The sequence below is a fragment of the Rattus norvegicus genome, chromosome 8 (assembly GCF_036323735.1).
Source record: "Rattus norvegicus strain BN/NHsdMcwi chromosome 8, GRCr8, whole genome shotgun sequence".
In the NCBI taxonomy this organism is placed as follows: Eukaryota; Metazoa; Chordata; class Mammalia; order Rodentia; family Muridae; genus Rattus; species Rattus norvegicus.
Genome location: NC_086026.1, coordinates 102107093 through 102134341, shown reverse-complemented (window position 1 = coordinate 102134341; position 27249 = coordinate 102107093). Strand labels below are relative to the sequence as shown.

The window sequence follows — 27249 nt, the reverse complement described above, 5'->3', positions numbered from 1 at the left end:
GTGTGTAGGGGGAAACATGACAATGGGAGCAGGAGGCAACTGATCATGTGGCATTCACAATGACCAAGGAAAGTTGCCAGACACTCTGTCCTGTTTCATCTGTCTGAAACCCCAGTGCACAAAATAGCATTCAATAGAAATACTATATCAATTCAGCATAAGTAAGTGGGCCATCTCACTTACTTAAGTCAACTTAGATAATCCCTTATAGACATGTTAGGAATAGACAGATTAGTTTCCCTGGTCATTTTAAAGGTCATCAAGTTGTCAATCAAGATTCCTTGACACACGCCCACACTGATGGACATAGGTGAGTATCTATAGCAGCAGGTGGGAATGCGAAGGCCATGGAGGCCCAGAGGATTGTGTTTTATTCTCATCACACATCACTTACCAATGCAGCAAATGAATGTGATAATCCAGGCATGCCTAGGTTTAGTCTGATCCAGAAAGTTTATTTTACTGACAACGTTGCATTCAGACATATTTGGCTCCATTCAAAACTGCTGACAGATATGAAGTGTATCTCCTACAGTTCATTATGCAGCAGACACGGATGTAAATGGGGACAAAAAGAAAATACCAACTCAGACTCTTTGTGAGACGTTCAGCAGTTTTCTGAAATGGCGCAATGTATTCATTTTCCATCTGCATTTCCGTCCCACGTTTTAACCTTCCCTGCTGAAGTCAAACTTCCAAAATTCCTGGGCTTGCAAAGCAACTGACTGTAAGTATGAATCGGCTCTTTGGAATCTTGAATTAAACAGGAAATAAAATGCTGGGATTCAAATGGAAAATTACACCCATGGGTTGACTTGCTCTCAAAAGGCATAATCAGTCTGAGGCTTTCTTCGGTCAGCTATGCCTAACCATATGGATAGAGACATCAAGAAGGAGCCCTTGGGACCTCTGGGGTTTTCTCTCTCCTGTATATACTTTATACCTCGTCGTCCATTTGCCAGCTACTGGGGGTCACTGGGGAACAAGCTGCTTTCTTTCCCACTTGAAACTGTTAGAAAAACCCTCTAATTTCTCTACTTGGTTTAATCTGCATGGTAGCTATCACGGAATCATCATGCTTGGTTGATATAGTATTTCTACTAAAACGTAAGTAAATTTAGGCCCAAAATGATAAGATAACTCTTTTAAAGTGTTGAATACATAGTTTGCATTGCATTCCCACATTTAGTAAATTGGTAATGGATGCAACTAATAGTAGGTAAGGAAAGAGAACTCAAATAGTCCAGGCCAGAATAAGAAGAGACTATGAAAATTAGTAGAGATCTGCATGAAAGAAACGCATAGCGTGCCCTCAGAGCACTATACTCTGTATACACTGCTCTGTGTTCGTTTCCCAACTAAACACCAAAATTGCTCTAGCATTAGAAAGTAGGATTGAGTTTCATTACCTGCCTGAGAACACCCAGAAAAGACAAACAACAGAACTTAAAATATGCTTAAAGGAGTTAACAAGAGAAAGAGAAGCAAGAAAAGCTAAAGTGGCAGGGCCAGATCAGGGCCCAGTTCTTCCAGAATGGCCTTGAGTTCTAGCACAGTGGCCTGAAAAACAGAATAAAACTTTTTCCAGGTCACAAAGCCAGAATGGGGTTTGGAGACTAGGCTTACAGTGTCAATGTCTGTCCCTAGAAAGAAGGATGGATGATAGTAAGTAGACAGCCACAGAACAACTATAGAACACCATTTTACATGTGATTTTATTTTTGTTTTATAGGTGTGCATGCCTTGTGCCTTCAGAGGTCAGAAATAGGTGTTGGGTCCCCTGAAACTGGAATTCCAGACAGATGTGAGCCACCATATGGGTGGGAAGCAAATGCAGATCCTCTGTGAATGTAACGAGTGCTCTTAACCTCTGTCCACAGATAGTTTAAATGAGCTCCCCGAATGAGATCCCCAGTGAGAGCTAAGATGTTTGAGTCTCGGCCTTGGGGAAGAGAGAAAGTCAAATACGTGAGCTACATTCTCTGCTTTGGCCCTCAGTCCTATGCATGTGGCCCGGTCGACTTCCTTCCCTATTTTCCTTGGCCACTGTGTGTCCCATGACAATTCCCGAGATGCTTTGTGTTGCAACTAGTCCAGTTTTTTACTCCATTTGTTTAATTTTTAGGTCTCAAAAATATGAACTTTCAACCCCTCTCTTAAATTTCTTACCTCATCAGTACTTCTTAGGCACATACAGATATTTTAACTATTTGCACCAATGAGTTCCATTACCTGCAGACCTAGGGTGTACCTATTTTTTATTATTTTTCATAATTTCTAAATATTATAAACAAATCTTGTGGAGCTGGTTTAAGGTATACACTAGATAAACATATTATCAAATCAAAGATTTCATAGGCATTATAAATAGTGAGCTCAGCAAATATAGCCCAGCTGACACTATAGAGTAAGACAATTAAAACTGGTTAAGCATAAACATCTTATATTCAGAGAAAAACAAAGTAGCATTTTAATCTCATGTAAACCTAATATAATGTCTTCTGAAGCAAGAATTTGGAAGGCAAGAAAGAAAGAAAGAAAGAAAGAAAGAAAGAAAGAAAGAAAGAAAGAAAGGGAAAGGAAAAGGAAGAAAGAAAGAGAAAGAAAGAGAGAGAGAGAAAGCAAGCAAGCTTCATTGTGCCTCTCTGTGAACCACAGAGCCAGACGACATGGGTATGTAGAATTGAAGAAGATCTAGTCAGTGCAATGGAAGGGATTGTAATGGTTGTTGCTGAATAGAAGTCACTGCAGTCCTTCTCTCCTAGACAGACAAAGGTGTGCATAAGAAGTTCAGTCACTAGACAGCTCAGCTAAGGAGCCAGATAACGCAACCAAACTCAGATTCTTTGCTACGTGATCCTGATTTCCAGAGAAGCATGTCTGATACTTACAGGAATATACATTCTCTCTATCACTTGGGTATCAGAACATGTTTCAATCAAAACACTAAAAAAAATCTGATTGTTTCTCCTATATTTTAATTCTGAATTATAGAAATGGTTCTAGTTCATTGTAAAGTTTTAGACAAGAATCATTTGAACTTTCAATATCTACCTTAAAATGATTTCCTCTATTCTTTTTGGTATCTGTCCACAAAATATTGGGGTAGTTTGTGTAATATTTAAAGAAAAAAATAAGGTGGCTTCCTTTTTAAAGTGCCACCTGGCCTTTCTTTTTCAAGAACAACTTTGAATTCCCTCACAATACCACAGTAAAGTAAGGCGTCTGCTCCCTCCCTGTTCATTCAGCTCCTTTTCCCTCAGGATAGTAATGTACAAGGGCCATCATAGAAAGAAGAACGGGGTCACTTGAGAAAGGAAAGGAGCAGTTTAGAAATAAGGTGCGTGGTTGAACGATGGCTGTACAGGGCGATGAAATTAAGCAACTTAAATCAACACGACAGCAAACAAGAGATGGTGAGACTGAATCAGCCCAACTGTGAGGGTGAGAATAAAGGTGGGGGAGGGAAGACTAGAACTCTTAGAAATGTTGACTGCAAGATAAGTTTGGATTCCTTCATTTCACACATGAGAAATGACTATGAACTATGTGTAACCCGTCTTCCCAGAGCCTCTCACTAGACTCTAACGTCCCTGTTTGCACCAGGGCCACCTCCCAACACAACCGTTCACCTCAGCAAGCACCCAGGCAGATACTTTTCAGTGAGCTGATATCCGATATGCCTGCAGGTCTCTCACAAGCTCACAGCAACACCTCACCTTTCTTGACGCACGTAGTCTGTGAGTTGGAAATCAGAATTCAACCTACGGAACACATTACAAAATTCCCCAAGCTCTAGGACAGGCCTAGATCACTTACAAATTCACTTAAATAATGATCAATCAGCTTCACTTAAAAATTCAGTATCTTTAATGCATTTTCTTTTATGTAAATTCAAAATTAGGTAAAAAGCATTTATTACTTCATCTCATTCTTTAATATATTTATATATTTAGCATATCTCTTATCAATTGACTGACAGTTATAATGAATAATTAACATTGTTTCAATTTAATCATATGAAAATGATTAATTAAACTGTATACTTATTTATATAAGTATTTCTAAAATTTTAAGATAATTTTTTTCAAATAAGCTAGAATCCTCAGGTAGATCACTGCAATATGCCAAGCCTTTGAATAGTAGTTACTGGGTGTTATTTCTTCTCTCTGGCATTCTAAGAATATAGAAAATTACTTAATTCAAATCTGATATTCTGCAGTTTCTTCATCTGATACCATTTGAGTAAAGTCTACTGTTAGAATGTTCTAGAACATTCTAGAACGGTGTTCTGAGTTTGATGTTGGTTTCTTTTGCTTATTTTCTATATGCCCATTTTTTATTTTGTTCTGATTTTTTGTTTTGGTTCTGAGACAGGGTCTTCTGTAGCCCAGGCTGGCCTCAGACTCACTGTATAGCCACAGATAACCTTGATCTCCTTCTGCCTCCAGACCTGAATTGCAGAATTATAGGTGTTTGTCACCAGGGCCAGCTCTGATGTTTGTTCTCTAAAGCAGAATGATCAAATTCTTAAGAAAATTCCACAAAACATTTTTTCTCCTGATAAATACATTTAGTGAAAAAAATCAGAATTTTTTGAGTGTTCTAATTAAATTTTTAATTTGAGCAACATATATGTTATGACTTAAAACTAAAAACATTTGTGAATATTTATAATATGGAGTCTTCCTTATGTAGTCTTCTTAAAAATTGCTTCTGTATTGGGTTTGTGTATGTTTTTCAAAATTTGAGTACCACTGCTATAATAGAAAGTTGTATTTTAAATCTTGAGGTATATATAAAATTGTACAGATTACATATAAAACATAAAATTCACCCCAAATGAGGTTCATTGCACTGAAATTATTTAAAATTCAGTTACATTAATACTTTATCTATTTGGAAGAAAATATTTTTAGTTACTTAAGTAATAGATCAGCATCATCAAATGCAAAAAAATTTAATATCCCATGCAATTATTCATTTTAAGAATTGGATGTAGCCCTTGTCAGAAGCTTGGTTTCTCGGGAAATGAGATGTTTAAATGACTTGATGTAACTGTCCTTGGCTTTTCTAAAGTGGAACGGTTGCTCTCTGCATAGAGTGGATATGTGTCTTCACCATTCTCTCACTTATAAAAATAAACTCCCAGAAGAAGCAGGCATCACATCAAAAAAGCAAGTCAAAACAGAACATTCTTGTCATTGTGGTCCCTATACACATAAGAACTGAACGTTCCTAACAAAGGGAAGTTTGTTTTAATAATGATTTAGGTAGATCTGGAGGTGAAATACTTACCCAAGGACTCTGGATATGATTCTCAGGAAGGTGTAAAGCCAGGCATTGTAGAGCAGATTTGACCCTGTCTGAGAGAGAGAGAGAGAGAGAGAGAGAGAGAGAGAGAGAGAGAGAGAGAGAGAGAGAGAGAGAGAATGGAGACGGGGGGGGGTGCGTACATAAGTAAGGTGGCTCTTACTGTTGCCATCGTTTGCCATCCTGAGTTCAGAGCATGAGATAATCATTAATATACCAGAAATGACACCGTTACCTTAAGTAACATGATGAAAGACACACAGTCAAATCTTCCTTCAGATACCTTCTTTGTCCTCAAGCGTTGGTAATGCTCTGTAGGTCATGTGTTCTTCCTTCTTGGGTCTCTGTCCTCACCTGAGTTATTACTACCTTCCATTCCATCGTCATCATTCTGCCACCCACAAGACCCTTGTTACCCTCCTTGATTCTCGATTAGTCCAATCTACCGACATGAAGTTACAGTGGCTTCCCTTGAACATCCTTTTAACTGAGTAAAATTGGGTCCCTCTGAACACGCAATTCTGCTTTTAAAAATATGTGTAACTTGCCTTACGATTCATAGTGTTTTCAAAATTGTCCCCTTATCTTCTTGTTTGAAGACTGTCTCTGAGCCCTTTAGTGTTGTCACCCTTTAAGGACGCTTTTACAGGTTTCTCCTTTCCCATATTCCAACCTTAAGCAACTAAATTACCACATACGCAGAGGTGCTTCAAAGCTTAGAACCATCTACATGATAATTCTCACTTTTCTCAGTTCTTATTGGCTGCAACTCACTTATTTCAGACATTTTTATATTTTATGAATTGTTTAAATGTCTCTTGCTATCTGGCTTGCTTTTTAGATAACTCATTATTCTAATGACACTATTACTTTTTTTTCTATAAATATATTGAACTGTTCAGATAGATAAAAATGACCTCTTAATCTTTAGGTTAAAGAAGCAGTCAAAAGAATATAAAATTTCTAGGTGAAATATTATGGCATGAATCATGTTAAGTTTAAATTTCACTTCTAGTAAATTGCCCAGAACGCTTGTGTGATTCACCTTTAACAAAACAGTATTAGCATAATAAACAGGTTTTGACAGATATGCCAGAAGAAACACTTTGTCTAGCCATGAGCACATGTGATGTCTTTGAATATGTCATTCCATCTACATGCTCCATTTCAAAAGACTGATTCAGAAATTTTAAGTCCATTTGGTATTTCCTTCAGTTCAGATGTGAATTACCAACCCAAAGGTATTAGAAGTGTTATCTAAGACCCAAAAGCACGAGCTTCACATTGAAATGACTCCTGTTATAAGTACCATCTGCTCTACATACTCCCCTCCCCACTATAACTGGGAGTTCTGGTGTCCATTTTTAGAAGCTCTCAGTTCACATAACTCCAAAGACTCTGGGTACTAGTTAAAAAGAGGAACATTGGCAATACTGATGGAAAACACGTTTCCAGTAGCTAATACCAAAACACCATTTAAAGGTCACTATGTCTTAATCCTTTCTGGGACAAGGTAGGATAAATATGAAGTCATCCTCATCTTGCCTTAGGGAAGGAGTATGTGCTAATAATTTTCACATAATTTGGAAAGGAACTTTTCTACCTACCTTTCTTTACTTACAAAAGCAGTTCATAGCACAGTTTTCTCAACAACATGCAAAATATAAAAACCTTCCTCCTGCTATGAAACTTGGTAATGCAAAGAAAAACAAAAACAAAGGTTAGTGAGAAGGCAGAGAATGTGAAATATCCTACAAGAGACTTCCTTTTTTTTTTTTTTTTTGGTTCTTTTTTTTTTGGAGCTGGGGACTGAACCCAGGACCTTGCGCTTCCTAGGCAAGCGCTCTACCACTGAGCTAAATCCCCAACCCCAAGAGACTTTCTAATGCTCTATAAAGCTCACTTACTAGGCTGAGCTCTTTCTAACCCTTCGCCAGCACTCTCTGATCCCATGAAATTTCCCATGAAATTATCATATTAGTTTCTGACTTTTGCCCAAGAAAACTGCTACTTTAGGTTCAAGCCTATTTTTCTGGGGAATAATTAAGATTGTTTAACACATGATAATATAGTTTTCTTAGCAATGTCTCTACCGTGTAGAAGAGTTCTACCCATGGGTCAGAATCACGTCACCATGGTCTCACTGTGGGCTTCTTATTCTCTCTGCATCTTGCAGGCTCATTCAGGAGATTTTGGATGAGTTCCCACCCATTGAACTCCCAAGCTCCCCTCATCTATCTTAACTCTTCCAATCTGCTAGCAGTATTTGCACAGGATCTCCCATGGAGGCTCTGGAGTGAGCCTGTCCTTTGTCCTCAGACGCTTTAACGTTATGATGACTCATTGTGTCAAGTAGAACATGAGAATAGACAAGGCAGCTGCTTCCACCTCAGCCTCCCACTACTACCGTGACCATTGTTGAACCTGATGGATCTCTTCTAGGAAACAACAAAGAAAATCTCCTTTAGGTCTTTATTGAATGCCAGTGAAGGAAAAGAGAATCTCCAAGATTTTAATGAGGTGTCTATTGAAGTGGGGCATATTCTGAATGTTAGCTCTAATTATCTCAGCCTCTATTTTCCTCAACTGAGATTGCATGCATTAAAGACTGTACTCGGCGACAAGTAATTGCAGGCTGGTCAGAAAAGACTTACACTAGCAAGTGGGTAAAAGCACTTGTATGACCCGAGTTTCATCCCCAGGATTCATATAATGGAGGAAGAGAACCAAGTCCTTCAGATTTTCTTCTGAGCTGCATACACACACACACACACACACACACACACACACACACACACACACACATAGAAGGGGGGTGTTAATTTTAAATTTCAGCTTTCAGAGGGATGGTGAAATTGTGAAGAGCCTGAATTCCAGGCTTCGACTTCAACTTCCCACACATTTATATTCAAGAGGCTCTCAAGGAGAGAAAGCCTGAGGTTTATGTACATTTCATTTTAGATAGCACAAAAATTTATCCATTTTTATGAAGTATGCTTCATAAAGTTTATCTTTTCATAACATTTAAATCTCTCAATATAACTGTTCCCTGATTCATATACAGATAATAAAGTTGTACTTAAAGATATCGCCTCTTAATCGTTCCAGAAAACCAAGCTAGCACAGGAGACAAGGCATTTTACAAACTAACCCTGGGAAGGTGGTAAAATCAAAACGGAAGAGAAAAAGATATGAGGTAGTGTGAACTCCAAGGGGGGAAACAAGCACTTCCCTCAGCATATTCCTCAAGACATCCTAGGCAATATATACCTAGTTATGCCCACCTATAGGTTCAAAAATTGTGGTAACTTTTCCCAAATTTTAAAAAAATTACTAGATTTACTTAATTACAGTGTGCTTCCTCATATGAGGTTTTACTTTGTCAAAAACCAATGACAACAAATCCCAACATTTTGTCTTCTGGAATTTTCAAGTACTATTGAAATTTAGGAAAGTTTTATTAGCAGTCTACAAACTAGCAATGAAAAATGTCAAGGCAAATGCTTTAAATCACTTAGTAAAGTAAATATTTTTAAGTCAAGAAGCCACTCATGAAATAATGAAAGAAGCACTAATTTTACCTTAAATCTCCATCTTGTTAGAGGACACATCTCCAAGCTGCCACTATTACGATTCAACTGTCGTCAAATCAATGAGGAAATTATCCTGTTTGACAGTGTTCTTTGTTTCTCCTTTTTACTATGTCCAGCAATATGTTTATCAGTGTCAAAGAGATAATTCGGTTCAATGTTCTGCTCCCTATAGTGAACCAATGAAAGAAAAAAATCTTAACTTTCAAATTGTCACGCCCAACCTCGACCAGCAAGGAAGACATGACCAGCGAAGATCTTCTTCAAGCAGTTTATTCAGGAACCTTGTAAAAGCTTCTGACCACGGGGGAACCCCCGCACCACACTTAAATAACTAGCACTGGCCAATCCTAGCAAGCCACGTGGGGATAGCAGATAGGCTGTATCTATGTGGAAGCGACCAGGCTGAGCAGGCCTAGCCAAATAAGGACTTGTTTATCTCAGGGAGCCCGCACCATCAGGAATGTGGAAGGCAGAAACTGGCGCCATCTTTGGGGTGCGGGACTTCGCAGCTCCCTACATCAAATAATGGGAGATTGAGAGAAAGAAGAAAGATTATATATTTTTAATGCTTCTAGCCCAGGTTTTTTGAGTTCCCTTTGTTGTATGAGTTCCAGGGAAAAGATGAACAAAGTCTAGACACCCAAGATAGCACACAAATAACAGAACGAAAAAATTAATTCCACCTGGGTCTTGCTTAGTGGGCTGGTTAGTTAATCAAAGTTACTTACAGATGTATGGGTGGGAGGATTTTAACAGGAATGTGGTGACTTAAAGGTATCACTAAAAAGCCCACCCCAGCATGGGTGATGCCTCTCAGATGCTTTAACTCTGATCTCTGGGCACAACTTGCAGAAGCTTAGCCAATTGGAGATTCTCCTTCCCTCCAAGGCTGACACAGATCACATAGCCCTGGGGAGAGGTCTTATAGTTTTGGTTCAGGAGCCTGGTGAGTTCTGAGAGTTTTCTTCACTTCCTGAATCTTATGAACTTCCTGCCTGCTCCAGGAGGGAATATCTAGTTCAGTGTAAATAGTGACACAATAGCCTCAGAAGGAAAAAAACAAAAAAGGGTCAACTTCATTATCATTGCTGATATAATTAAAATGTAGACTCCTCTGTTACCATGTGGGTTTGTAGAGTTTGTGGGACAAAAATAACTAGGCAGGAGAAGTCAGGAAATTTTTGGAAGCTAATCAAGATCTAGGAAGATAACTAATCAATTTAGGCAGAGTGTCGCTATGGTAGCAAATGAATAATCTGAGCACAGGGAGTTTAGGTGGGAGGATGAGTTTGAAGTCAGGCTGAAATACACATGAGGCTCTGCCTCTTTTCGAGACCATAATTCTAGAGGTGAGAAGACTTCAAGTCAATTCAGACAATGGCAACATCTGACCACCCCTAAATGACAGTCTGTCCCTGCGGATAAGTAAGTGGGTTTCCTTCTACTTGTGTTATTAACTGACTAGAATATCAACTATTAACTAAACTATAAAAGTCAAAGATACAATGATAAATTCTAGTCTTAAATGAGACAGTCACAGGTAAAGTGAGATTTTTACTTTTTATCTTTTGTTAATTATTTCCAAGTTACTAACATTAGCTATGTGCACACTCTCATCTATTGCTCTACCTAAACACCCATCCTTGTTGTCAATAAATTTTTCATAGATTCTCTAGATCAGCTGCTCTTAACTTGTGGGTCATGACCCCTTTGGAGGGTGTCAAACAACCCTTTCATAGAAGTAGCCTAAGGCCACAGGAAAATGCAGATATTTCTATTACAAATCATAATAGTAACAAAATTACAGTTATGAAGTAGAAGTAAACATGACTTTATGGTTGGGGTCACTATAACATAAGGAACTGTAAGGGTAGCAGCATGAGAAAGATTAAGAACTACTCACTGATTTTTAACAGACTTATTTTACTTTCTTTTTCTTGCATAAAAATCCTTATGGGTAGCTACAGATGGAGCCTGAGCCTTTTGAAGTGAGACTTTGGTATAGATTTGCACAAGATGGTCAGTGAAATCTTGATAAGGAGATTTGGTGAACATAGTCTTTTTCCAGAAGTAAGAGGTTGGGTAACTATAAGTCTTGAAGATGACATCAAAGGTACTCTTGACAAAACTGCCCAGGGTAGCAGTGTAGCCCCTGGTTCATGTGTCACAGTCATCAATGCCATCCTCTGTAGCTTCTTCAGCACAGAAGCAGAAACAATGCCTGTGCTTCTGAAGGCAGGAATGAGACACAACAACGCAGAGCCACAGCCATCTGTCTCCTTGCATGGCACAGTGTGGGGCTTGACAACCTTGTTCCCCAGTAGCCTCTCCACACAGGGATGATGAAAAGTTTGACCATGGCACTGGCCCCTTGGATGGCAGTGGCTACCTCCTTGGAGCACTTAACACCAAAACCAGAATGACCATTGTAGTCCCCAATAACAACAAAAGCCCAGAGCCTGGTCCTCTCACCAGTCTGAGTCTACTTCTGCACTGGCATGATCTTTAGAACCTTTAGGAATGTATCGGGGTGAGGGGATCAATAATCTCGGACTCCTTAAAGGACAGGGAGACCAGGTAGATCTCCAAGGACTTGATTTTCGGGTCTTTCCTTAAACAGGCAGCCCAGTTTGATGACAGCGACCCACTCCTTCTCTTTGGCTTTCTTCCGGGAGCCCCACACCTCAACCAGGGCAACCTGGTAGACCACAACCACAGCCACTAACACTTCTGTTGAGTCTTCCATGAAGCCACCACGGCCTTCTAATTCTGGGCCTGGGGTTTTCCAGGCCCTCCCGCTGCACTGGCATCCTCCACCATTTGATGTTTTCCCCAAGAAGAATACTTACTGATTTAAATAAGCAGTAAGTATGGAAAATTTAAGAAACAAGAAAAGATAATAGATTGCTTCTGGCTTTTAGAGGATCTGAAAGTACAATGTTTAAAGGGGCATCCTGACACAATTGTTTTTAGCTCCCCGTATCTCTTATCAGAAAGAAAAATAGTTGTCAGACAAGCAGACTATTTGCCAGTACTTGTCCAGCAGTTGCTCAGGGAACTGGGAAAATCAAGTATTAAAATAACATCTTTTTATCCTTTCAATTTCTGTAAACATGTGGAGTGGCATCTGCTATTAAACATACACAAGGGCATATACAAACACTCTATAAATACCCTCCAGAGCTACATTACCCAGAATTGCACTGTGTGGAACATCTATTATACGCTGGCAATAACACTAGCATCCCAGTAGCTTCTCAAAATAAAAGCTCATTTTTAATTCATATGACATCAGCTTTAGGACAAGGCCAGTTTCTGTGAGTCTGTGACCTCTGAAGAGAGAGACCTTTTGATGTTTCAAGCTCTGGGCATCTCCACTTGAATTCATGATGCCAAGGTCATAGTGACTACATGGAGTGGGGAAATGAACATTAGCATTCAAGATCTTCTTCCTGACATTCGCTACCATATAGTTTCAAGGATACCACAAATAGCTCTGTTAGCTTTCAGAGGGAAACATCCAAAAGCCCAAAAGAAGTGGAAAGCCAGAAAAGAAGCTTTTCATCCTTTCTAGCACTGTGCAAGATCATGATGTGGGAGACTTAATATCTTTATAATTTTATTTTTGAGAATTTCATAAATGACCATGGTATTTTCATTTCTTCCCCCCCTCTCTTTCCCAACTCTTCTCATGGGTCCCACTCTTGGTTGGGTTTCTTGAAGTTCTTCTTCTAGAGGTGGGGCTTTATGAAATTGCCTCCATATATGTTGGCATATCATCTGGCTTTGTCATTATACAGGTCTTATGTGGGTAACTATATTGTTAAGATGTCCTGGGTAGAGTGCCCTGTCATGTCTAAAGACACACCCTCAAACAAGACCTGGTTCTCTGACTCATAAGCCTTCTGCCTCCTTTTTCACTAGTTTCTCCAAGTCTTGGGTTTAAAGGTTGTGTGTGTTATAGATGTATGTCTTGGGGCTGGGCAAAGCCAGTAACATATTCTCTACATTTTAATCAGTTGTGAATTCACATAATAGCTCACTGCAGAAAGAAGCTTCTTTGATGGGGGATGAGTGATATACTGGTGGGTATAAGGATAAGAATTTAGAATACACTGAGAAAGTATATTGATTTAGGAAAATTGCAATAGTAGGATCTCTTCTAGGCTCTATGCCTTCTCCAGCCATGAGTAGCAAGCTGATTTATAGCGTCAGGCATAATTTACTTCCTATTGAGCAGGCCTTAAAGTACTGATTGCTTTCACTTATCCCCAAGAAGAAAATGACATAATTGCACCATTAGATAAGTCATTGTTACTTCTCATAGGCTTTACTGTTGGGTATGACTATTGTTTGACTTTTCTCATTTGAAAGCTTGCGTTCCCCCTTCCAATATTGACAAGTCTTCAGGGAGGTCCCATCAAGGTCAGTTCCAGCTTGATTTCTCCTAGTTCCCTACCCAAAGTGTGTGGGATCATCAGTTGGAGAGACTTGTCTTCATGTTCTGAGAAGTAGGGAAGGCAATGGCAATGGCCTCTATTGTGTGGGGAGTCTTGAGGATGTTCCTGAACAGCAACTAGAAGGAAGGTTTCACATGAGGATTTAGCTAGTCTATGACTTTTATAAGAAGGACATAGGGTTCAATGCATGGTACAACTTCATTTAAAGCGGGGTGTGTGTGTGTGTGTGTGTCTGTGTGTGTGTGTGTGTGTGTGTGTGTGTGTGTTTCAGTAAGCATGCAAAATAATGTTTCTGTCATGAGTGATTGTCCTAGCTAAGCAGTCACCATCTTGGGGATCTCAGCTGGCATTGCTTTCTGGTGCATTTGGGGGATTTCCTATGCATAGGATATTGTCTGCAAATAGGGATCATTTGACATCTTTTTTTTATTCGTATCTCTTTGATTTCTTTCTCTTGTCTTATTGCTCTAGCCGTTGTTTTGAGCACTATACTGAATACAAGTAGGCACAGGTTTGTTTGTGATTTTAATGGAATTGCTTCCACCGAAATCTTCTGAATGATCAATACTTTTAGCAAACACCGATGTTTTATCAGGCTATACAAACAACTTACAGAAAATCAGTAAGCTTTCTCTGAACCAAGAACAGGCATGCCAAGAATGCAATCATGGAAACATTCCAATTCACATTAACCTAAATAAAATATTTAGAAAAAGAAGCAAGAAGCCTAAGCAAGGAGCTAACAGACCTGTAAAATGCAATCTTTAAATCTTTCTAATCTCTGATGAAAGAGACTGAGGAAGACAGAAATAGATGGAGAGATCCACTATGCTTACAGAGTGATAGAATTAATAGTGTGCAAATGGTCATTCTACTACAAGTATTTTACAGATTCAATATAATTCCGATCAAAATCCATGTGACAGTCTTCACAAAATAGGGACAAACCATCATCAAATTAAAGTGGAATCCCAAAAGACCCCAGGTAGCCAAAGTGATCCTGAGCAAAAGAAAAGCATCAGATTTCAGACTATATTATAGAACTATAGTGATAAAGCATTGGAGTTTTAACATTCAGAATTGTGGCTTTCAGAAATAAAGCCCAAATCCTTTAACATACTCACGATTTTCCTTGTTGTCCCTAAATAGTCTGAGTTGAGCCAAGGTGGTATTGAGTCTTTAGATAAAGTTACTAAAACTTAACGATCTGTTATTTTATCACATTCCCATGATACTATAAATACATACACTGGTATTTGACATGTTCTAAATATAACAGATATTTTATAGTTGTTCTCTCACCAAGATCCCTCTACAGAAAGACTGCTAGCTTTGAAGGGTTCCTGAAGTCTGAAAATCCTTTTCTGTAAGAGTCAATACAGTAATTTATTTTTAAGAAGAAAAATATCTCCCCAAAGCATGCCACACTCTGGCTGATTGCTGTCAATGGTGGTGCTTAGGGAAACCGCACCCAAGTGCAATTCGTGCTATGCAAATGGAGAGAAAGAAGCCATTTTTCATTCCATGCTCAAAAACAGGATGGAACCCAATGAAAATTGAGATTGTTACAATGGTGAGTACATTCTAATTAATGGAAAACAAAAATAAACTGAGTAGGCAAGTAAAAAGAAACTACATACAATTTGTTGTTTTTAAACTTAGAAATAGTTTGCTTTGAGCATGAGTAAATGTCATAACATACTTGCTACTATTATTGCTCTTCAATTTATTTTTCTCATTTTGTCTTGCATTCTCCAGATTGCCATTATGCGTAAAATCATTACATGTATTTTAATTTCAATAGCCAGTTTTGCTAAGTCCGCAAACTTAAAATGGATTGGACATAGAGTCATGGGCAACTTATCTGCATTTAAAGCAACTTTGAAATCTTTTCTTTAAATCCCCAAAGATAAAGATCTGTCTCCCTAATTCTAGGTGTTTATCAACAGTCCCCTGGGGACTCGAAGAATAAATGAACACTAAGGAGAATGTGCTGGTATACGACAAAAGATCAAGAATAGTTTCAACATGTGTTTAACTTAATAGAGCTCCTGTTCAAACTCAATAAAAACAGTTTTACTATTGGCCTAAATTCTAACATTATCATTGTCTCCACAAACAAATCAAATCCAATTTAGGAAAAAAACAAACTTTAAACTGGGGAGAAAAAGACCAACCAGGAAAAGTTTAAATAGGTCAGTTTTACTGTAGTGATTGGAAAATACTGAGCTGAAAAAAAGAATCTGCCACTTTCTATTATACGCCAGTGTCTAGAAATAAGCCAGGACTTCATGATGGACAGAAAAAAATCAGACTAAGGTTTCCATGTACTTACCCAAGGGCCTGGCACCATAGAAACAGAAGCAACAAAAAATACCCAATAAACATTGTATGTAGGTTTAACTCTACATAACACAGATGTCTGACACTGTTCGAAGGGCCAGCATGCAGAGGCTGGATATCCCAGAGAACAAGGACAGAACCAAACCTGCAAAAAAGAAAAATCAATGAAATGATACCTAATGATATTCTGGAATACTCACGGATTGGTGCCTAGCACAGTTGTCATCAGAGAGCCTTCATCCAGCAACCAATGGGAACAGATGTAGAGATCCCAGCCAAACATTAGGCAGAGCTTAGGGAATCCTACTGAAGAGAGGGGCGGAAGATTGTAGGAGCCAGACGGGTCAAGGACACCACAAGAAGACCTACAGATTCAATAAACCGGGCCTTACAAGGGCTCACAGAGACTGATAAGCCTTCAGGAAGCCTTCCTGGGACATGTTATATTTGTATAGCTTAGTCTTCTTGTGGAACTCCTAATAGTGGGGGCAGGGACTCTTTAACTGGCTTTTATGACACTTTTCCTCATATTGGGTTGCCATGCCCAACCTTAATACCGGGGGATGTACCTAGTCTTACTACGACTTGATATGCTATGTTTGCTTGATATTTCTGAGAGGACTACCATTTTCTGAATAGAAACAGGAACAGTGGGTAGGGGCAGGGAAGAAGGAGGAAAGTGGGGAGGAGGGAAGGAGGGACTGGGAGAAGAGGAGGAAGGAAAAACTGAAGTCAAGATGTAATAATAATAATAGTAATAATAATAATAATAATAATAATAATGACATTAAACTATTCACACTCAAAGCAGAGTAATTATCTAGACATTATCATGCGTGTTTAACACAGAAGATGTGTTTATTTAGCATGCCTGATCAGATTGCTACCCAACCCTTTCACACAAGCAGTCCTGACACGTGACCGTGTGGACTCCCATCCCATTCCCCCTTGCTATCCCATGCCAGCAGCATGCCCATCGAAGCAGAAATTTCCAACATCCAGAATGCTTTGCCCTATCTTATCTTCCCAGGCCTTTATCAGCTCCATCTCTCTAACCCCACTTTATCCCTAGCATTGCCCATCTTCTCGCTCATGTCTTTCTCGTGAGTAGGCACCACTGTCTTTCATTTTGAACCTTGCTTTTCTCTGACTTAAACCGTTGAGACCTCCCCGGAGCTTTCCAAGCCGGTTATTTACGTTTGCAACCTTGAAAGGTGGAGTCTAATTGCATTTCCCTTGACCTCTTCAACACCACTTAAATCACTCCACTTTGGGGAGCCTTAAAAAAAGAATCCTGCCTTATTGAACTTTCTTTGCTCACACTGCTGTTTCTATGAAAAACCCTCTCCTGTCCTTGCTGGGCCGATGCTAACCATTCCTTCCATTTGGCTTTGCGCAACATAACATGCACCACTTTTTACTATCTTCTCTAACTAGAATTTCCTGTTTTTGCCATCATTTCTTCTCTTCTTAGCAGCTACCACAGGAACTGGAATGTGGCATTTATATATTTTTTTTCTACATTAAATATTTTTCCCTAGGTTTTCAGCCTGACAGGAATGTGCCAGTTTTTTTTTTCCTTTGTTGAAATAAGGATGTTTTGTGACATCTGACTTAAAGTGTTTAGAACAGAAGCTGTTAAAGGACATAATACATTTATAGCCATATTTGACTCCGATCAGTTCTAAACAGATGTTTGATGCCACTGGCATTTATTCCAGAACCACTATTGCTTCTTTACTAGCCCCTTTTAGCCATCCTTTCTGTATATTTTCACTAAAAGATTTGAGCATCGATTTCCTTGAAGCTACTTTGGCAGCTTGTCTCTGAGTGGCTTTTGCCTGTGTAGAAATACTGAAGTCTTGACTTTCAAACATGAATACCATTTACAACTCCATTTTCACTGTCAGCATACACCTCTTGGATGAAGAGCACAGATGTCAGAAAGCAGCTTCAACGTACAGACAGCTTGGGCTGGAATCCTGCCTACCTCCTCCATTTAAGCTGACTGAGGTTGTACTTGGTCATTTCTCTGTCACTCAATTTTCCCTCCCTCTAGTAGACACAAAACAATGCTAACACTATAGGATCAGTATACGACTGAGGGAGGTGGTATGTTATCACATCAGACTGTTACATGTGAAGTTTATACTCCTCCTTATTCATAGGTACATGTTCATTTGAGTGGCAAGATGTGCCAATCAGTTATGGCAAGTTAGGCTTGCATATCTCTGACACCAACATAATATATACTCCTTTACAAAGCACAAGATATGGAAAGGGTGTAGTTTAACTAGTACTTCCAAAGCCTTGTTCAACAAACAGACAAAGGGTCATATACACTAAATGGTCTATCCTCATTAGCTGGGATGGTTCATAAGTTTCTGTGTCAACTTCTGGTTAGCAATATTTGGCTAATGCTGAAATTTTAAATTGCATATAGAAACTGTACAAGCCTTTTGGTAAATCACAGACCTCTTAGGGAAGCACTATTCTCCTCAAATATTGCTGACCTTTCGCTGGACCCTAGAACCAACATGGCCTGTGTGGAAAAGTGAATAGAGGCAAACAGAAAACACAGGAGCTGAAGCCAGCTGTCTGGGCTCGAGACTGGATTTTGTCACCCAAAGCCACCGGTCATGTGCAACTAACTCGGCACATGTTTTTCCAATTTATAAAATATCTGTAAAGTAGGGTATGATCAGGAAATCCTACTGCTGTGGTCAAAGTCTGCTATTGCTGGGAAGCCCTGAGCTTGATGTAAAATGGTGAACTCCCTTGATCATCAGGCTTCCTCTTCTCTACCTGGGAATCCCAGACCCCACAACTTTTTTTTTTTTTGTTGTTTTTTTTTTTTTACAGCAAACAATATTTATTGCAATTCTCTTTGTAATTTCAGGAGAAGGTTCAATTTGGTGCTTTACCATACATTTTTTTAACATTTCTGTTCACGATTTGACAGTTTTACCCAGAAATAATTCAGTTTAAAGAATTTACCAATTTCTGATGTAAAATACCCTTTTTCACATAAAGACGGTGCCTTTCTCTTTACTGATGTAATAATATCTATACAGCATTAATATGCCTTTTGTAAAGTGGTTTTTTTTTTTATTATTAACTTGAGTATTTCTTATATACATTTCGAGTGTTATTCCCTTTCCCAGTTTCCGGGCAAACATCCCCACCCCCCTCCCCTTTCTTATCGGTGTTCCCCTCCCCAACCTCCCCCCATTGTCCCCCTCCCCCCAACAGTCTAGTTCACTGGGGGTTCAGTCTTAGCAGGACCCAGGGCTTCCCCTTCCACTGGTGCTCTTACTAGGATATTCATTGCTACCTATGAGGTCAGAGTCCAGGGTCAGTCCATGTATAGTCTTTAGGTAGTGGCTTAGTCCCTGGAAGCTCTGGTTGCTTGGCATTGTTGTACATATGAGGTCTCGAGCCCCTTCAAGCTCTTCCAGTTCTTTCTCTGATTCCTTCAACAGGGGTCCTATTCTCAGTTCAGTGGTTTGCTGCTGGTATTCGCCTCTGTATTTGCTGTATTCTGGCTGTGTCTCTCAGGAGCGATCTACATCCGGCTCCTGTCGGTCTGCACTTCTTTGCTTCATCCATCTTGTCTAATTGGATGGCTGTATATGCATGGGCCACATGTGGGGCAGACTCTGAATGGGTGTTCCTTCAGTCGCTGTTTTAATCTTTGCCTCTCTCTTCCCTGCCAAGGGTATTCTTGTTCCCCATTTAATGAAGGAGTGAACCATTCACATTTTGATCATCTGTCTTGAGTTTCATTTGTTCTAGGCATTTAGGGTAATTCAAGCATTTGGGCTAATAGCCACTTATCAGTGAGTGCATACCATGTATGTCTTTCTGTGTTTGGGTTAGCTCACTCAGGATGATATTTTCCAGTTCCAGCCATTTGCCTACGAATTTCATAAAGTCGTTGTTTTTGATAGCTGAGTAATATTCCATTGTGTAGATGTACCATATTTTCTGTATCCATTCCTCTGTTGAAGGGCATCTGGGTTCTTTCCAGCTTCTGGCTATTATAAATAAGGCTGCAATGAACATAGTGGAGCACGTGTCTTTTTTATATGTTGGGGCATCTTTTGGGTATATGCCCAAGAGAGGTATAGCTGGATCCTCAGGCAGTTCAATGTCCAATTTACTGAGGATCCTCCAGACTGATTTCCAGAATGGTTGTACCAGTTTGCAATCCCACCAACAATGGAGGACTGTTCCTCTTTCTCCACATCCTCGCCAGCATCTGTTGTCCCCTGAGTTTTTGATCTTAGCCATTCTCACTGGTGTGAGGTGAAATCTTAGGGTTGTTTTGATTTGCATTTCCCTTATGACTAAAGACGTTGAACATTTCTTTAGGTGTTTCTCCGCCATTCGGCATTCCTCAGCTGTGAATTCTTTGTTTAGCTCTGAGCCCCATTTTTTAATAGGGTTATTTGTTTCCCTGTGGTCTAACTTCTTGAGTTCTTTGTATATTTTGGATATGAGGCCTCTATCTGTTGTAGGATTGGTAAAGATCTTTTCCCAATCTGTTGGTTGCCGTTTTGTCCTAACCACAGTGTCCTTTGCCTTACAGAAGCTTTGCAGTTTTATGAGATCCCATTTGTCGATTCTTGATCTTAGAGCATAAGCCATTGGTGTTTTGTTCAGGAAATTTTTTCCAGTGCCTAAGTGTTCCAGATGCTTCCCTAGTTTTTCTTCTATTAGTTTGCGTGTGTCTGGTTTGATGTGGAGGTCCTTGATCCACTTGGACTTAAGCTTTGTACAGGGTGATAAGCATGGATCGATCTGCATTCTTCTACATGTTGACCTCCAGTTGAACCAAGACCATTTGCAGAAAATGCTATCTTTTTTCCATTGGATGGTTTTGGCTCCTTTGTCAAAAATCAAGTGACCATAGGTGTGTGGGTTCATTTCTGGGTCTTCAATTCTATTCCATTGGTCTATCTGTCTGTCTCTGTACCAATACCATGCAGTTTTTATCACTATTGCTCTGTAATACTGCTTGAGTTCAGGGATAGTGATTCCCCCTGAAGTCCTTTTATTGTTGAGGATAGCTTTAGCTATCCTGGGTTTTTTGTTATTCCAGATGAATTTGCAAATTGTTCTGTCTAACTCTTTGAAGAATTGGATTGGTATTTTGATGGGGATTGCATTGAATCTGTAGATTGCTTTTGGTAAAATGGCCATTTTTACTATATTAATCCTGCCAATCCATGAGCATGGGAGATCTTTCCATCTTCTGAGGTCTTCTTCAATTTCCTTCTTCAGTGTCTTGAAGTTCTTATTGTACAGATCTTTTACTTGCTTTGTTAAAGTCACTCTGAGGTACTTTATATTATTGGGGTCTATTCTGAAGGGTGTCGTTTCCCTAATTTCTTTCTCGGCTTGTTTCTCTTTTGTATAGAGGAAGGCAACTGATTTATTTGAGTTAATTTTATACCCAGCCACTTTGCTGAAGTTGTTTATCAGCTTTAGTAGTTCTCTGGTGGAACTTTTGGGATCACTTAAATATACTATCATATCATCTGCAAATAGTGATATTTTGACTTCTTCTTTTCCGATCTGTATCCCCTTGACATCCTTTTGTTGTCTGATTGCTCTGGCTAGAACTTCAAGAACTATATTGAATAAGTAGGGAGAGAGTGGGCAGCCTTGTCTAGTCCCTGATTTTAGTGGGATTGCTTCAAGTTTCTCTCCATTTAGTTTAATGTTAGCAACTGGTTTGCTGTATATGGCTTTTACCATGTTCAGGTATGGGCCTTGAATTCCTATTCTTTCCAGGACTTTTATCATGAAGGGGTGTTGAATTTTGTCAAATGCTTTCTCAGCATCTAATGAAATGATCATGTGGTTTTGTTCTTTCAGTTTGTTTATATAATGGATCACGTTGATGGTTTTCCGTATATTGAACCACCCCTGAATGCTTGGGATGAAGCCTACTTGATCATGGTGGATGATTGTTTTGATGTGCTCTTGGATTCGGTTTGCCAGAATTTTATTGAGTATTTTTGCGTCGATATTCATAAGGGAAATTGGTCTGAAGTTCTCTTTCTTTGTTGTGTCTTTGTGTGGTTTAGGTATAAGAGTAATTGTGGCTTCGTAGAAGGAATTCGGTAGTGATCCATCTGTTTCAATTTTGTGGAATAGTTTGGATAATATTGGTATGAGGTCTTCTATGAAGGTTTGATAGAATTCTGCACTAAACCCGTCTGGACCTGGGCTCTTTTTGGTTGGGAGACCTTTAATGACTGCTTCTATTTCCTTAGGAGTTATGGGGTTGTTTAACTGGTTTATCTGTTCCTGATTTAACTTCGGTACCTGGTATCTGTCTAGGAAATTGTCCATATCCTGAAGATTTTCAAATTTTGTTGAATATAGGTTTTTATAGTAAGATCTGATGATTTTTTGAATTTCCTCTGAATCTGTAGTTATGTCTCCCTTTTCATTTCTGATTTTGTTAATTTGGATGCACTCTCTGAGTCCTCTCGTTAGTCTGGCTAAGGGTTTATCTATCTTGTTGATTTTCTCAAAGAGCCAACTTTTGGTTCTGTTGATTCTTTCTATGATCCTTTTTGTTTCTACTTGGTTGATTTCAGCTCTGAGTTTGATTATTTCCTGCCTTCTACTCCTCCTGGGTGTATTTGCTTCTTTTTGTTCTAGAGCTTTTAGGTGTGCTGTCAAGCTGCTGACATATGCTCTTTCCTGTTTCTTTCTGCAGGCACTCAGCGCTATGAGTTTTCCTCTTAGCACAGCTTTCATTGTGTCCCGTAAGTTTGCGTATGTTGTACCTTCATTTTCATTAAATTCTAAAAAGTTTTTAATTTCTTTCTTTATTTCTTCCTTGACCAGGTTATCATTGAGTAGAGCATTGTTCAATTTCCACGTATATGTGGACATTCTTCCTTGATTGTTATTGAAGACCAGTTTTAGGCCGTGGTGGTCCGATAGCACGCATGGGATTATTTCTATCTTTCTGTACCTTTTGAGGCCTGTTTTTTGACGAATTATATGGTCAATTTTGGAGAAAGTACCATGAGGAGCTGAGAAGAAGGTATATCCTTTTGCTTTAGGATAGAATGTTCTATAAATATCCGTTAGGTCCATTTGGCTCATGACTTCTCTTAGTCTGTCTACATCTCTGTTTAATTTCTGTTTCCATGATCTGTCCATTGATGAGAGTGGGGTGTTGAAATCTCCCACTATTATTGTGTGAGGTGCAATGTGTGTTTTGAGCTTTAGTAAGGTTTCTTTTACATATGTAGGTGCCCTTGTATTTGGGGCGTAGATATTTAGGATTGAGAGTTCATCTTGGTGGATTTTTCCTTTGATGAATATGTAGTGTCCTTCCTTATCTTTTTTGATGACTTTTAGTTGAAAATTGATTTTATCTGATATTAGAATGGCTACTCCAGCTTGCTTCTTCTGACCATTTGCTTGGAAAGTTGTTTTCCAACCTTTCACTCGGAGGTAGTGTCTGTCTTTGTCTCTGAGGTGTGTTTCCTGTAGGCAGCAGAATGCAGGGTCCTCGTTGCGTATCCAGTTTGTTAATCTATGTCATTTTATTGGGGAGTTGAGGCCATTGATGTTGAGAGATATTAAGGAATAGTGGTTATTGCTTCCCGTTATATTCATATTTGGATGTGAGGTTATGTTTGTGTGCGTTCATTCTCTTTGTTTTGTTGCCAAGACGATTAGTTTCTTGCTTCTTCTAGGGTATAGCTTGCCTCCTTATGTTGGGCTTTACCATTTATTATCCTTTGTAGTGCTGGATTTGTAGAAAGATATTGTGTAAATTTGGTTTTGTCATGGAATATCTTGGTTTCTCCATCTATGTTAATTGAGAGTTTTGCAGGATACAGTAACCTGGGCTGGCATTTGTGTTCTCTTAGGGTTTGTATGACATCAGTCCAGGATCTTCTGGCCTTCATAGCTTCTGGCGAGAAGTCTGGTGTGATTCTGATAGGTCTGCCTTTATATGTTACTTGACCTTTTTCCCTTACTGCTTTTAATATTCTTTCTTTATTTTGTGCATTTGGTGTTTTGACAATTATGTGACGGGAGGTGTTTCTTTTCTGGTCCAATCTATTTGGAGTTCTGTAGGCTTCTTGTATGCCTATGGGTATCTCTTTTTTTAGGTTAGGGAAGTTTTCTTCTATGATTTTGTTGAAGATATTTACTGGTCCTTTGAGCTGGGAGTCTTCACTCTCTTCTATACCTATTATCCTTAGGTTTGATCTTCTCATTGAGTCCTGGATTTCCTGTATGTTTTGGACCAGTAGCTTTTTCCGCTTTACATTATCTTTGACAGTTGAGTCAATGATTTCTATGGAATCTTCTGCTCCTGAGATTCTCTCTTCCATCTCTTGAATTCTGTTGGTGAGGCTTGTATCTACAGCTCCTTGTCTCTTCTTTTGGTTTTCTATATCCAGGGTTGTTTCCATGTGTTTTCTTGATTGCTTCTATTTCCATTTTTAATTCCTTCAACTGTTTGATTGTGTTTTCCTGGAATTCTTTCAGGGATTTTTGCGATTCCTCTCTGTAGGCTTCTACTTGTTTATTAATGTTTTCCTGTGTTTCCCTAAGTGTGTTCATGTCTTTCTTGAAGTCCTCCAGCATCATGATCAGATATGATTTTGAAACTAGATCTAGCTTTTCTGGTGTGTTTGGATATTCCATGTTTGTTTTGGTGGGAGAATTGGGCTCCGATGATGGCATGTAGTCTTGGTTTCTGTTGCTTGGGTTCCTGCGCTTGCCTCTCGCCATCAGATTATCTCTAGTGTTACTTTGTTCTGCTATTTCTGACAGTGGCTAGACTGTCCTATAAGCCTGTGTGTCAGGAGTGCTGTAGACCTGTTTTCCTCTCTTTCAGTCAGTTATGGGGACAGAGTGTTCTGCTTTCAGGCGTGTAGTTTTTCCTCTCTACAGGTCTTCAGCTGTTCCTGTGGGCCTGTGTCTTGAGTTCACCAGGCAGCTTTCTTGCAGCAGACAAGTTGGTCTTACCTGTGGTCCCGAGGCTCAAGTTTGCTCGCAGGGTGCTGCCCAAGGGCTCTCTGCGGCGGCAGCAACCAGGAAGACCTCTGCCGCCCCTTCCGGGAGCTTCAGTGCACCAGGGTTCCAGATGGCCTTTGGTGTTTTCCTCTGGCGTCCGAGATGTATGTACAGAGAGCAGTCTCTTCTGGTTTCCCAGGCTTGTCTGCCTCTCTGAAGGTTCAGCTCTCCCTCCCACGGGATTTGGGTGCAGAGAACTGTTTATCCGGTCTGTTTCCCTCAGGTTCCAGCGGTGTCTCAGGCAGGGGTCCTGCCGCTCCTGGGCCCTCCCCCACGGGAGCCCAGAGGACTTATACAGTTTCCTCTTGGGCCAGGGATGTGGGCAGGGGTGGGCAGTGTTGGTGGTCTCTTCCGCTCTGCAGCCTCGGGAGTGCCCACCTGATCAGGCGGTGAGGTGTCTTTCCCACAGGGTCTGGGAGCAGAGAGCTGCTGCGGGCCCGGGATCCGGGGGCGTGGGACCTCTGGCAAACACAGGACATGCCTGGTCCTAGATGAACTCTGCCTCTGTGTGTCCCGATCTCACCAGGCAGCTGTCTTGCAGCAGACAAGTTTGTCTTACCTGTGGTCTCGAGTCTCAAGTTTGCTCGCGGGGTGCTGCCCAAGGGCTCTCTGCGGCGGCAGCAACCAGGAAGACCTGTCGACCCCACAACTTCTAACAGAAATGTCACAAAGCCTTCACCTGAGATTCCGGAACTTCTCATGCTAATGAGGTATCTTAACCTTCAGCCAATGACCTTTGCCCACCCTGGATAATCTCACCCCCTTTCCCAAAACTATATAACCCTTCGTTCTCCCTAATAAAGTATATGCACACAAACTGTCTCATTAAATACCACACGAAAGAGCTGCTTTCTTGAACATTGTCTAAAAGAGCTGTCATATCAAAGAGACGTAACACAGATATCTGGAGGAAGCCTCCTGCCTCAGCATTCACAGTCCAACCTGGATCCTGTGGCATCACCCGTTCCAGACTCCGCTTCATTCTTTCCTGCCTGGTGTGTACAGAAGTCCAAACACACCAAGGGAAGACTTGGAGCCAAAGAAGACGTGGGCCATGGAACTTGGTTCAACTCCATTCTTCCCCATTTGGTGTGCAGCAGAGCCTGCACATCACGGAATATTATCAATGGCAAGGTAGTAGCATGTGATGGTGTGTGTAGGTGTGCATGTGAGTGTGGGTGCATGTGTGTGAGTGAGTGTGTGCTATGGGAGTGTGTGCATGTGTGTATGTGTGTGTGTGTGTGTGTGTGTGTGTGTGTGTGTAGTGTATGGCACACAAATAAATAAAGTGGACATCACTCTGTACATGGTGATCTTGTATAAAGTTTTCCTCTTGCTATAAATGTACATGATTATGAGACCACTGCTACAGTTTATTACTCAAATGCCGCTACTGTAAGTAAGACACTGCCTTCTATCTTCTCACAGGTACTATTAGGCCCTAGGAACCAGTGATTTCCTTACTTCAAATCATCTTAAAGTGCAAGTTATAGCCCTGCTTTATTAAAATGAAAAGCATTTGCTTGGCTTTAGATTCTCGAGGCTGCATATCATTTCTCTAAGTTTATAGTTAGAACCCGAAAGAAAATCACTGCAAAGACAAAGAAACTTAAACCTGTGAACTTTTCAACTTTATGTTTCCAAAGCTGTGAGAGAGTCAAGAATTCGCTCACTGAGTATTTTTTTTCTTATTTCAAAATCTATACTATTGAAGGTTCCTTTTAAAAAAGGATAGGTCATATTACATGTTTCCCATTCTAAGATTTCCGGACTTGTGCTTAGGTAATGGTAATGCAAATCTACCTGCATATCTGTATGTGACTGGGGACATAAAAACAGTACAGCCATGATCTCATTTGTATTCAGAACATATTAATGTCTTTACTCATAGTTTTAAAACTACAGTTACGATTTGCAGAAAATTTCCTTCCTAGGCCTGGAATTACATCTCCTCATCTGGAACATGAGCACAGACCTGGGCTTTATGTCCTCTCTCTCTCTCTCTCTACAGCTCGTAAGTTGAATGGAAGTGTGCTTTGGGTCCAGCTGGATCGTAGTTCTTGTCTCCCTGCTTCCCAAGGCCTGCTGTGTAGATGCTGTTTTGTTTGCCATAATTCTGTGTTAATTTTGAAGTTTTCTGATTGGTAACCATTCCTGTCAGAATTCCTATAAAGCAAAACTTAAGTATGAAGACAATAATGGCATTATATCAAAACATGTGCAGATACACACATGTGCACATACACACACACACACACACACACACACACAGAGAGAGAGAGAGAAAGAGAGAGAGAGAGAGAGAGAGAGAGAGAGAGAGAGAGGGAGGCATGGGAAAAGTCCTGGAAATTTTTACTATATACCTTTGAATTCTTGTGTTCTGCAAAGAAGTAACCACCCACACAAGACATTCCTATTTTTCTTTTTGATAGTGATACTATAGAGCTAATAAAGATGTGCACCAGGAAACATCT

The 27249-nt window shown here is 39.9% G+C and overlaps 1 long non-coding RNA gene across 1 annotated transcript; it reads right to left on the bottom strand.

The window, feature by feature from the left end:
* Window positions 1–1699: 1699 nt before the first annotated feature.
* LOC120094229 (uncharacterized) lies at window positions 1700–25418 on the bottom strand. Its single transcript, XR_005488376.2, has 4 exons — window positions 25335–25418; window positions 8895–9072; window positions 5299–7002; window positions 1700–3764 (listed from the first exon to the last, which is right to left on the bottom strand). It is a non-coding gene; the product is annotated as an uncharacterized LOC120094229 (long non-coding RNA).
* Between the last annotated feature and the right edge of the window lie 1831 nt (window positions 25419–27249).